The sequence below is a fragment of the Bison bison genome, unplaced genomic scaffold (assembly GCF_000754665.1).
Source record: "Bison bison bison isolate TAMUID 2011002044 unplaced genomic scaffold, Bison_UMD1.0 scf7180017864191, whole genome shotgun sequence".
Taxonomy (NCBI): domain Eukaryota; kingdom Metazoa; phylum Chordata; class Mammalia; order Artiodactyla; family Bovidae; genus Bison; species Bison bison.
Window position 1 is genome coordinate 509,226 of NW_011494763.1, and position 12,396 is coordinate 521,621.

The 12,396-nt window shown below is 46.3% G+C and overlaps 2 non-coding genes across 2 annotated transcripts; both read left to right on the plus strand.

Moving 5' to 3' along the window:
- Positions 1–1,937: 1,937 nt before the first annotated feature.
- Positions 1,938–2,009, plus strand: TRNAC-GCA. The gene has a single exon. It is a non-coding gene; the product is annotated as a tRNA-Cys (tRNA).
- A 6,005-nt stretch (positions 2,010–8,014) lies between these two features.
- TRNAC-GCA lies at positions 8,015–8,086 on the plus strand. Its single transcript has one exon. It is a non-coding gene; the product is annotated as a tRNA-Cys (tRNA).
- Positions 8,087–12,396: the final 4,310 nt, after the last annotated feature.

Below are 12,396 nucleotides of genomic sequence, written 5' to 3' on the forward strand. Positions count from 1 at the left end.
GGACCACGAGGGAAATCCCTGACTGCTTAACCTTGAAAAAACCTCCTCGTCGGAATGAGATCACTAGGCAGTTGAACCTAGCTCCTGACTTGTGCTCTCCATGCCTTGCCTAACCTGTTGATTCTTTTCCTAGATTAAAAGAAGAATTAAAAGATGACTAGTCCTCTACCCCCACAACCCCGTTAGCAATCCTGCAGGCAGATCAGACGGGCAGGATAACACCTGGAGAGAGAGTTACACACAACGGAGCACCTCCTGCCTCCTGCCTCCTGCCTCCACGATTCACTGAGATTCTTTCCGCTTTTTTCCCCTTTACAAACTGTCAGGGATGAGCAGACAGTTCGGAGCCGGTCTCGGGACATGAGTCCACCCTCTCATGAATCCACCAGACTTCCAGCTTTTCTGATTAAAACATATTTCCTTTCTACTGACACTTGCCTCTCGATAATTGGCTTTTGAGCAGTGAGCAGCCACCCCTGAGTTTGGTAACAGCTTTAGCCTATGAGAAATGAGCCTTGAGAGTCAGAGGGCGTGTTAATAGAGGCAGTTAGCAGAGGAGCTGGGGGACCCCTGCGTCTCTGGGCGTGAGCAGCTTCACAAGCACATTGCAAAGAGCCTCTTCTAGCAAAATGATTTCATCTGCTATTCAAATTGCTGTTAACTTGAATGTTCCTGGGTTTGTGATTTTGTTTGTATTGATCTTCTAAAATTGTTTTGTCTTAAAAGTGTATAAAACTGTGAGTGTGAAGCATTTATATCTAGCTGTGTATACACATGTATGTACAGATACAAGCAGTACCATAAATGAAAATTAAGCTAACCCTGGGGTACTAAGAGAAAATATTCCCTTTCAAAGGTGCACGTGCAACAAGAAACCAGTAAAATGGTTATGTGGTGGCTGGAAGACTGGGATGGAATGGAGTCTTGAGTTTTGTCTGGATGCTATTTTGTACGTTTTATTTTTAATTTATTATTGTTATTTGGCTGTGTGGCATGCAGGATCTTAGTTCCCCATCTAGGGATCAAACCTGTGCCCTCTGTAGTGGAAGCATGGAGTCTTACCCACTGGACTGCCAGGGAAGCTCCTATTTCATACATTTTCAATCCTGTGCCATGTGAAAGTGTTACTTGTAAAAAAGTTAATTCATTCAGAAATTTAGGAAACTTCAAGCAATCTGACTTCCAGAAGGTCCAGGTGGGTCGTCTCAAGGCACTGGTTAGGTCTGTTCCCTAAAACTCCGTTATAAAATGGGGAGCATTTGCTGGGTTCACAGGGCAGGGAGGCGGCTTGGCCCTGAAGCACCAAGGCCCTGAAATTCACCCTCCAGGGCAGCTGAGCTGAGGCAGGACATAGTGGTGGTCCTTTACCTCTTAATTCTGTTACTTAGAAAAAGTGAGACATACTCAGATGTGTCCGACTGTTTGCAACCCCATGGACTATACAGTCCCTGGAATTCTCCAGGCCAGAATAATGGACTGGGTAGCCTTTCCCTTCTCCAGGGGATCTTCCCAACCCAGGGATCGAACCCAGGTTTCCCACATTGCGGGCGGATTCTTTACCAACTGAGCTTAAGCTTTGTGATTTGGGGGTGTGTGTGTAGTTGCTTCATTCATGTCCCACTCTTCGTGACCCTATGGACTGTAGCCCGCCAGGCTCCTCTGTCCATGGGACTCTCCAGACAAGTTGCTTCAATTCTTTGTGTCATTGTTACCTATAAAGAGGGTGGTGGTGGAGATAGCACTCACTACCACAATAATTTTTAAAACTATATATGGTAAAAAAGTAAAAAATTACATACAGTGTATAAAAATTTAGAACAGTTTATCTAGCACATTATAAATGCTCAATAAACATCAGGTCTTAAAATTATTAAGTGGTGTCACAGGTGTCTCACCAAAGTGAGAAGTTGTGAGGAGAGAGGTTAACTTCCTCAGTAGGGGGTATAGCTCAGGGGTAGAGCATTTGACTGCAGATCAAGAGGTCCCTGGTTCAAATCCGGGTGCCCCCTATAATTATCCCAAATTTCCCTTTGCTGGACCTTGTATAACCAGCAAGGCTGAGGGTATGGAAGCTTTCCTTCATTATTGCCTGGAATTATCCACCGCCCCTACCCCCAGCCTCCCACCCTTCATCCTTACTTGGGACTATATTCCCCATAGCACTGGGGGCTGGTTTGAGTCCTAGAAAGAGAAATGTTCCCAGGTAAGCAATACCATGATTTACACAAAATTAAATTAGATGAGAAAAGCAAGATGCAATAGCATAGGACTGTTATGCTGCCATTTGTGTTTATAAATACAGCCAAGGAGACACTGTGCATTCCTTACTGACGTGCAGACTATCTGGAAGAGGACATAAAAAAATCTTAACACAGATTCCCCGGGGATGCTTGTAGAGAGTCTTGTTAGATGAGAGAGGGAGAATTTTCACTGCGTACTTTTTTCTTCATTTTAATCTTTAAATGTATTCTTAAGATTTTTTTTTCAGTTTCACGTTCTCAGCAAAATTGAGAGGAATGTACAGAGATTTCCCACATATCCCCTGCCCCTACATAGGGATAACCTCTCGCATTATCAACATCCCCCACCAGAACAGGACATTTGTTACAGGGGACGAACATACGGTGACACATCATAGTCAGCAAGTCCACCGTGTTCACTCCTGGTGTCGTACATTCTATGGGTTTGGACAAACGTATCCATCATTATGGGCTTCCCAGGTGGCACAGTGGTGCCCAATGCAGGCGATTCAAGAGATGCGGGTTCGATCCCTGGGTTGAGAAGAGCTCCTGGAGAAGGAAACGGCAGCCCACTCCAGTATTCTTGCCTGGAGAATCCCATGGACAGAGGAGCCTGGGGGCTACAGTCTATGGGGTCTCAAAGAGTCAGACAGGCCTGAGCACTCTGAGAACACACACACATGCATCATTACAGTATAATGCAGAGTGTTTTCACTGCCCTGAAAATCCTCTGTGCTCTACCTGTATATCTCCCTCTATCCCCTCAAATCCCTGGCAACCGCTGATCTTTTTACTGTCTCCATAGTTTTGCCTTTTCCTGAATGTTGTACAGTATTACTGTGGCCTTTCAGATGGACTTCCTTTACTCAGTAATATGCATGAAAGTTCCCTCCAGGTCTTTCCTAGGCTTGAGAACTCATTTCTTTTTTAGTGTTGAATGCTGTTCCATTGTCCTATGTACCATGGTTCATCTATCCATTCGATACGGACTCTTTAATTACTGAAGGACTTTTGGTTGCTTCCAGCTGCATACGTTTTCATATCTTTTGAACATTGTAGCATATGAATTCTGTGAGTTCATATTTATCTTTTTAAGATAACAATATTTTAAAATAATCAAATTAAATGAGGTCTCACCCACTAAGACTGGTGGGGAATCCAGCATGGGTAGTTTGAACATCCTTCCCCTTTCTGATGCATTTTGCCAGAATCCAGAGTCTGTGCAGAGGTCCGCTCCGAGACCAGGCATGCTCATTTTGAGGCAAGCAGCACCTCCAGGGCCACACCCCCTCAGAGCCGAGCCCAGAACCTTTGCAGGGCCCTTCCTGGTTCTGCAGGAATTCTTCCTAAAGACTCTGTGTGCTGTTAGAAGTCAGCCTCCTCCAATGGTCCCTTCCCATCTTGGGAGGCTCCAACCAGCCGTTCTCCAGTGAGTCCCATCTCCCTGCACCGTGCATCAAGCTTTTGAGCCTTTCCACCTTGCACACAAATCACTCTCCACGACTGGACTTGATTTCTATTTAAAGTCTTCTCTTTGGGATTTCCCCTGTGGTCCAGTGGTTAAGACTCTACTCTTCCAATGCAGGGGCAGGGGGTTCAATCCCTGGTGGGGAGACTAAGATCCCATATGTGGCATGGCTAAAAAAATGTAAGAAAAAAATCTTTTCTGGTAAAAGGATTTAAAGGCTTTTCCAGGGCAGCCCACCCAGTCTGGCAATTTCATTTGGTCTGCTCACACACGAACACACACACACATAGGTTCACACTCACAATAAAACAAGGGAATGCTCAAAGACTACTGGAGCCCTCTGTCAAATTTGGAGATGGTGAAGGCGTCAATTCAGTATCCTGAAAGCTCATAAAGGGAAGAATCAAGCATTTGTTCTACCTCTTCTATATGAACTATATTCCAACAGAACTAACAAGTAAAAAAAAAAAAAGTCTTCTTTATAAAAGAATTTAAGCTAATAAAGGTAGAGGATTGGAATAGAACCACTCATGACTCCTAAGGAGGCAATGGTCATAAGCCAGCATCCCCAAAGCCTACCAAAATGATGAGATGAATGTTTGATGGGGGAATTTAAAATGAGGTTAACAACACCTCAACACACCAGTTAATCTTTTTCTTTTTTAAAGAGCTTTTGGTTTTGGGGGGGCTTTATTCCCCTAAGATTCCCTGCAGGATCTTAGTTCCTCTTGAACAGGTCACTGTGGTTTCTGGCTCCTGAGTGGCCTCAGTGCCATCACCAGCAGCACAGGTGAGGTGACAGATGTGTGACACCTGGGAGAGCATCAGTACTGCTGCTGTAGGCCAGGTGGGCCCTGTTCTCAAGGGTTCCCCCCACAGCTCATCTCACCCAGAGATTGGGAGAAGTGCTTACCTCTAGTTCTAGAATGCCCCACTATTCGGGATGATGATACCCCCAACACTTGAAGAGGAAAGAGAAACTAGAGTCAGCAGGCAGTGGTGGGACTGGCCATCAGCAGGGCTGCCCCAGAGGTCTGTCTATGAGAAGGGGGCCCAGAGTGACTTTTGGAGACTGGGTTTGTTGTGAACAGTGACCTCTGTCTTGATCAGCGGGGATCACAACCTAATGGCCCAACGCAGTGGGTGATGAGCCGTTATCTCCCAAATATTCTAGAAGGAAATCAAACAGTAAGGAATTGGCTGATGTTTTACCTAGCACTGCCAGGCAGATACCCAATTCAGTCTGTGTTTTAGAGAGAATTCTTTCAATATGGTCACCAGCTTTAGTTCTGGAGTTAGACTATCTGGATTACTGAATTCCTCTAAACTTTCATTTCTTTATCTGTAAATCGGGGATAATAATTACAGTAAGTCCCCTGCATATGATTTGAATGAGTTCTATTCTGAGAGTGCATTCGTAAGTTCAATTGGTTCATAAGTCCAATAAATCTAGCCTAGGTACCCAACTAACACAATTGGCTATGTAGTACTATACTCTAATAGGTTTATAATATACTTTTCACATAAGTAATACATAACAAGCAAACAAACACAAAAAAACATTTTTAATCTGATAGTACAGTTCTTTGAAAAGTACAGTAGTCCAGGAGGAACAGCTGGCATACAGGGACTGGCACTGAGTGAACAGGCAAGAAGACTGACTGACTGGAGGAGGGAGAAGACGTGGGAGATGGTAGAGCTGAAGGATCCTCTGCAATAGGAGACGGATGGCGAGCTGCAGTGTCGTCCGCAGCTGATGTGATAGGCCATGACAGAGCAGGCTCACATCTCTGAAAGCTTGCAACTTGAAGGTTCTCAAGTAGAGGACTTGCTGAGTACCTATGTCATGGGCTTGGCTTGAAGACAAAAGGTGATGACTCATGGCAAACGTTTAGTAACATGTCCTCCTAGGAAGACCCAGAGCCATCTGGGAAGAATGGAGAGTAATGGGGTCATGGAGGGGAGACAAAGAGCTCAGTTAGGAAGCTGGGTCTTAACAGAGCTCATAAGCCAGGTTTCCTGTCTTTGAAGGCTGCTCTCCCCACCCCGCCCCCACCCAACTGGGTAAATCTTATGTCTTTAACAACACGGGGAGGGATGACCGTGTGGAAGGCAAGTTAAGTTGTCAGTGCTCCATTTTCAAATGCCACAAGTGTGGGTGCTAGGGCATTAAGGGAATAAAGATTGGCGCCCACTCGGTGCCTGCAGAAGCTGGGGGAGGTTTCCTGGGTGTGGCCGGGAGAGCCAGGGAACCTGGGAGGAGACGTGGCGAGGACCAGGGTGGGATCAGAAGGTCACAGCGTGGTCCAGACGGCATGCAGGACCAGATCCCACTCACCCCAGCACTGTGGTACTGGGAAAGCCCTTTCATAACTCCGGTGTGACACGGGATGGGGTGGTGATGGTTGGGGGAGTCCTGAGGTGACTAACTAAATTTCTGCTGCTGGGTATAATGGGGCACAAAATAGAGATTGAGTTGTTTTTGTAGAAAAACAGTTATCTCCATCCCTCAATCCGTGGATTACTGTATATCAACAATGAGCAGATCATAGAGCTGAGACACTAGGTGGGGGAGAGGGAGGCGCGTGGTCGAGGCGGGATGGCAGGATGCAGGGATCCCGGAAAGATGCCTGTGCACACACTGACGTTCCCAGTTTAGTGACGGAGCATTCTGGCCTCTAAAGAAGGAACGGTACTTTGGAACAGGAATAATGCATAATCATTTTCCGTGGCCTGAGAAACCCTCAAGAGCATTCAATTCCCTTTTGCTCTGATTGCAGCCTCAGGAAGCAACCCTTAGATAGCTAATTTGGTTTCCGGGGTAACCTCCAGGGCATTCTGGCTTATTGTGCATCGGGCCTTCAGAGCCTGATTAGGGAGATTGTGTGAGCCGGCCCAAGGGGTCTGACGCTGCAGGTCTGTGAGCTGAGCTCCAGACCTGATGACCACACCGAGATGCCGCCAGGTTCAGACTCCAGCCCTGGGCAGAGCGCACGTCCTAACCGGGCAGGACGGTGGGGGTTGGGAGGTGAAGGGCAGGGCTCAGGGGAACTCCTGGGATTGGTGCCTGCTGATGGGCTGCAGGACACAGCACCAGCCAGCTCCTCCGGGCCCTGCATCCGCACTCTTAGGAGTCCACTCTGGGGAAATCATTTGAGAAGTGCGCCAAGATGTATGTGCGTGTTCATCCAGTGTTTTATAAATCTGGAAAAAATCACCCTCTTACCAAACTCTTAGCCTTTTTTTTTTAATCCCCCCAAGAAGGGCAGACTGCTTTGCAGCGCCTCATTGGATGTGTGTGGAGTCTTGGAGTCTTGACAAGCCTACATTCTCCTACAAATGGATCTCAAGAGTCTGTTTGGAGGTTCTAGCAGGAGCATAGCTACTCCCATACTCTTAGCCAAAGAACCACCCTCCTTTATGTGCGTGCTAGGTCACTTCAGTCCTGTCTGACTCTTTACGATCCCATGGACTGTAGCCCACCAGGCTTCTCTGTCCATGGGGATTCTCCAGGCAAGAATACTGGAGTGGGTTGCCATTTCCTTCTCCAGAGGATCTTCCTGATCCAGGGATCGAACCCAGGTCTCTTATGTCTCCTGAACTGGCAGATGGGTTTTTTACCACTGAGCCACCTGGGAAGCCCTTGAAGGGTAATTTCACTTCAGAATAATCTCAAAGAAAGAGTAGAAAATCTTACCCAATTGGATGGCACAACATAACCAAGAAAGATGCAAACAGAAATGCAATGATGTCTTAATCCTAGAGACTGCGTGGCTGTACAGCAGGGGCTGTCTGAGTTCTAGAAGAAGCAGGCTGGAGCCGTGTCCCAGACCCTGGACCTGTGCTGACCTCTTGGCTCATCCCTGCCCACTCTTCACCTGCTAGAAAGTTGGGGCTGCAGCTTTCTTGGCCAGGCGCCTCTCCTAAAGTAAACCAAGACCGTGACAGCCTCCTATAGGTCCCAGGCCTTGATCCCTGGAAAAGGAAACCGAACCAGAGAGTGGGAGATGGAGAAAAAGGAAAAAGAAACAAAGCATCTTAGACATTAAGGGGCTGGGTAGAGTTCCTCTTGCCCTCAGTATAATGATAATAGTGAGGGAGTGGGTGAGAAGGTCTCTGGGAGGAGGGATGTTTGGTGGGCATAGGAGTGGAGACTTTGAGGAAGGGGAGCAGTTCTGACAGGTGTGGAGGTGGCCACCTAGAGAAGCAGCTCAGGTAACTCCCTAGGGAGACACACAATGGTGAGAGCGCAGCTTGGGAAAGACTGCAATTATGGAATTGTTCTATGATAGCCCTGTGGGTGGCTGGGGGTATAGCTCAGGGGTAGAGCATTTGACTGCAGATCAAGAGGTCCCTGGTTCAAATCCAGGTGCCCCCTGTGCCTTGCTTTCCTTTTTTTTTTTTTTAACCCCAGTAGAAGTTATACCTCCTACTTATACAGAGGCCCTCCTTCTTATGCATTTAGCCTCATGAAATCTAAATTTCTAACAAGTCGTAAAGTCTTCAGTTCCTCCTGTGACATTTCTCGTGTGCTGTGTTTTCGCCTCCTCAGCCACACTGATTTCCTGGAGGGGTAGAGGAAGTCTGCCTGAAGCTTTCTCTGTGTTTCCCTTGTGTCTAATTACTACCATCCTGATTTTATTTGTTTATACCAAGCTAGCTTCAAAAAATAGGATCTGAGGCAGCTTGCAATAAAAGATATAATAAAAGTCCACCAACAGGACAAGTATAAAAAGGCAAGGGCTGACTTATATGAGGTCATCAAAATCATACAGACAGAAAGGAGACTGGTGGGTACCAGGGGCTGGCGGAGGTGGGGATGACCAGCTATCGATTCGTGGGGACAGAGGTATAGTTTGGCAAATGAAAAAGTTCTGGACAGTGGTGATGGCTGTACAACATAAACGCACTTAATACCACTGACTCGTATAATACTCAGTTGCTCAGCTGTGTCCAACTCTTTGCGACCCCATGGACTGTAGCCTGCCAGGTTCCTCTGTCCATGGGATTTTCCTGGCAAGAATACTGGAGTGGGGTGCCATTCCCTTCTCCAGGGGATCTCCCCAACCCAGGGTTGAACCTGGATCTCCTACATTACAGGCAGATTCCTTACCACTGTGCCACCTGGGAAATCCTTACTTAAACATTTGGTTAAGATGATAAGGTTCACGCTACATGTATTTTGCCACAATTTTTAAAAGTTGAAGGGAATAAATAAGGCAAGACCTAAACATTTGAAGAGGATGCAAATAATTATTCCCGAGAGCCCAGGTCAGGAGAAGACACTGCTGCTGAATACGGGAAGTATCTCTGAGTTTGGGGGAATTGAACAGAAGTGAGAACACACCAATTCGTCAGCAGAGCATAATATTTTATTAGCTCCTAAAAACACCAGGCATCCATATGATAGGTCTTTATAGACAGAAGGTTGGTGAGATAATGGTTATTTCCAGGGCAGCCAAGTACAGTCACACAGGTTGTGTATTGCACAACTCCCCCAGTCGCATAATCCCTGGAGTTATGCAACATACAGACCCTAGGTATTGGCCATAGTTTATCCCCTTTACAAAAAAAAAAAAGCATAAACTGTGTTCCACACACACGTGTGTGTATAAATATATGTGTTGTGTATATGTGGCAGACTTACTAGTTAACTACCTAAAATACATTATTTCCTCTTAGTAAAGAACTCTTATTTTATACTAAGCAGTTATGTTTCCAGCTAAAAGATGACATTTTCTGGCCTCTCTTTGGCTAGGACAGGCAAATGAAGAATAAGAAGCAGTCATCAGACAAGGTTTCTGAGAAAGCTTTAAAGAAGAACAAACATGTCCCCTTTGGGACCTTAACTCATGCTTCCTACTTGGAGCATAGATGTGATGGCTGGAATGCCAGCTGCCAACTTGGACCATGAGTCAAGCTTGAGAACGGAACCCACATTTAAAAGAAGACTGATCAAAAAGATGAAAAGAGCAGGTGTCCTTAAAGGCACCTGGAGTGGCCAGGTCACCAGACAGCCCTGGTCTGCTCTCCTCCACACACTCTTTTTCAAAAGAAAGACAGACATTTCTAGCTTGTTCATCCCTCAGAGAAGACACAAATCCAAATGATTCTGAGGCTCATGCCCTTTCCCCATCAATGACTTTTCAAGCTCATCATCAATGACCTAGCTCAGTAGATCTGAGATAGCCAATAAAAAAGGTTTTTCTAACAGGGCCATTTCTTACACCAGGAACCTCCCATTGCTACGGTAACCAGGTGCCCAAGGCCCTCTTAGCTCCCCTGTAAGGAGGTGAAGCAGTGCAGGGGAGAGGTCCTGCTACAGAAGCGCTTTCCGTGGCGCGCCCAGTTCTTCCTGGTGCACACCCACCTCTCTGCAGGATAAAGAGCCCAGGGGACCGTGTGTACTTGGCTGCTTCCTTGCCTGTGCCTGTGTGCTAGGTCCCTTCAGTCGTGTCCGACTCTTTGTGACCCTGTGGACTGTAGCCCACCAGGCTCCTCTGTCCATGGGATTCTCTAGGCAAGAATACTGGAGTGGGTTGCTGTTCCCCTCTCCAGGGGATCTTCCCAACCCAGGGGTCAAACCCGAGTTTCATATGTCTCCTGCATTGGCAGGTGGGTTCTTTACCAGTAGTGCCACCTGGGAAGCCCTCCTTGCCTGTAAGTCCCCCCACCCCAAGAAATTCCTTTCTTGCACAATAGAAATGTATGGGACAGGACAACCATGCATTTGGGCTGGGAGAAAATATTTATAAGTGGTGCAACCAACAGGGGCTTAATTCCAAAATATACAAAAAGCTCATAGAATTCAATTTTTTAAAAAAACAACCCAATCAAAAAATGGGCAAAAGACCTAAATAGACATTTCTCCAAAGAAAACATACAGATGTCCAAAAGGCACATGAGAAGATGCTCAGCATCACTAATTATTAGAGAAATGCAAATCAAAACTACAGGGAGGTACCACCTCACATCATCATTAAAAATTCTACAAATACTAAATGCTAGAGAGGGTGTGAAGAAAAGGGACCCCTCTCACTCTGTTGGTAGGAATGTAAATTGGTGCAGCCATTGTGGAAAACAGTATGGAGGTTTCTCAAAAAACCAAAGAGAGTTGCCACATGAGCCAGCAATCCCACCCCTAGGCATAGAGCCATATAAAACTCTATTTCAAAAAGATACATGTACCCTTATATTCACAGCAGCACTATCCACAATAGACACGGAAGCAAGCTAAATGTCCATTGACAGATGAATGGATGAAGAAGATGCGATATAATGTGGAGTATACTGCTGCTGCTACTGCTGCTAAGTCACTCAGTCGTGTCCAGCTCTGTGCGACCCCATAGACGGCAGCCCACCAGGCTCCCCCGTCCCTGGGATTCTCCAGGCAAGAACACTGGAGTGGGTTGCCATTGCCTTCTCCAATGCATGAAAGTTAAAAGTGAAAGTGAAGTCACTCAGTCGTGTCTGACTCTTAGCAACCCCATGGACTGCAGCCTACCAGGTTCCTCCATCCATGGGATTTTCTAGGCAACAGTACTGGAGTGGGGTGCCATTGCCTTCTCTGGTAGAGTATATTACTCGATCATTAAAAAGAATGGATAATGCAGCAGCATCAGTGGCTCTAGAGATTATCACACTAAGCAAAGTCAGTCAGAAAGAGAAAGACAAGTGCCACATGATATCACTTATATGTGGAATCTAAAATATGACACAGGGCTTCCCTGGTGGCTCAGTGGTAAAGAATCCGCCTGCCAATGCCAGAGACAGGAGTTCAATCTCGGATCCGGGAAGATCCCACCTGCCACGGAGCAACTAAGCCCGTGCACTGCAGTTACTGAGAGTGTGCTCTAGAGCCCAGGAGCTGTGACTACTGAGCCCACGTGCCGCAGCTACTGAAACCGCACACTCTACAGAGCCTGTGCTCCACACCAAGAGAAACCCCCGCAATGAGAAGCCTGCACACCACAAGTAGAGCCAAGCCCACGCAGTAAGGAAGACCCAGCACAGCCAAAAAGGAAATAAAGTAAATAAAATTAAAATGTGACACAAATGAACGTATCTATGAAACAGACGCACAGAGATCAGACTTGTGGTGGCTGGGGTCAGGGAGGGGAGGAAAGATTGAGAGTTTGGGACTAGCAGATACAAACTACACAGGATGGATAAGCAAGGTCCTACTGTATAGCATGGGGAACTATATTCAGTATCTTCTGATAAACCATAATTGAAAAGAATATGAAAAAGAATACATATGTATAACTTAGTCACTTCTCTGTACAGCAGAAATTAACATAACATTGTAAATCAACTATATTTCAATAAAATTTTTTAAAAAAATGCGTGGTCTTACGGTGAGAGAGCGCAGGAGTGCAATAGCCACTCTCATTTCTAATTGATTACCAGCAGCTGAATGTAGTTCTTCCAGCAGTTGGAAAAGAGAGTTCTACAGAGGTCAGGCATAATAACTGAGCAGTTGTTGTTGTTATTCAGTTGCTAAGTGGTGTCTGACTCTGCAACCCCAGGGACTGCAGCACACCAGGCTCCTCCGTCTTTCACTCTCTCCTGGAGGTTGCTCACATTCACATCCACTGAGTCGGTGATGCCATCCAACCATCTCATCCTCTGCCACCCCGTCTCCTTTTGCCTTCAAACTTTCTCCTTCATGCATCACAGCCTCATCGT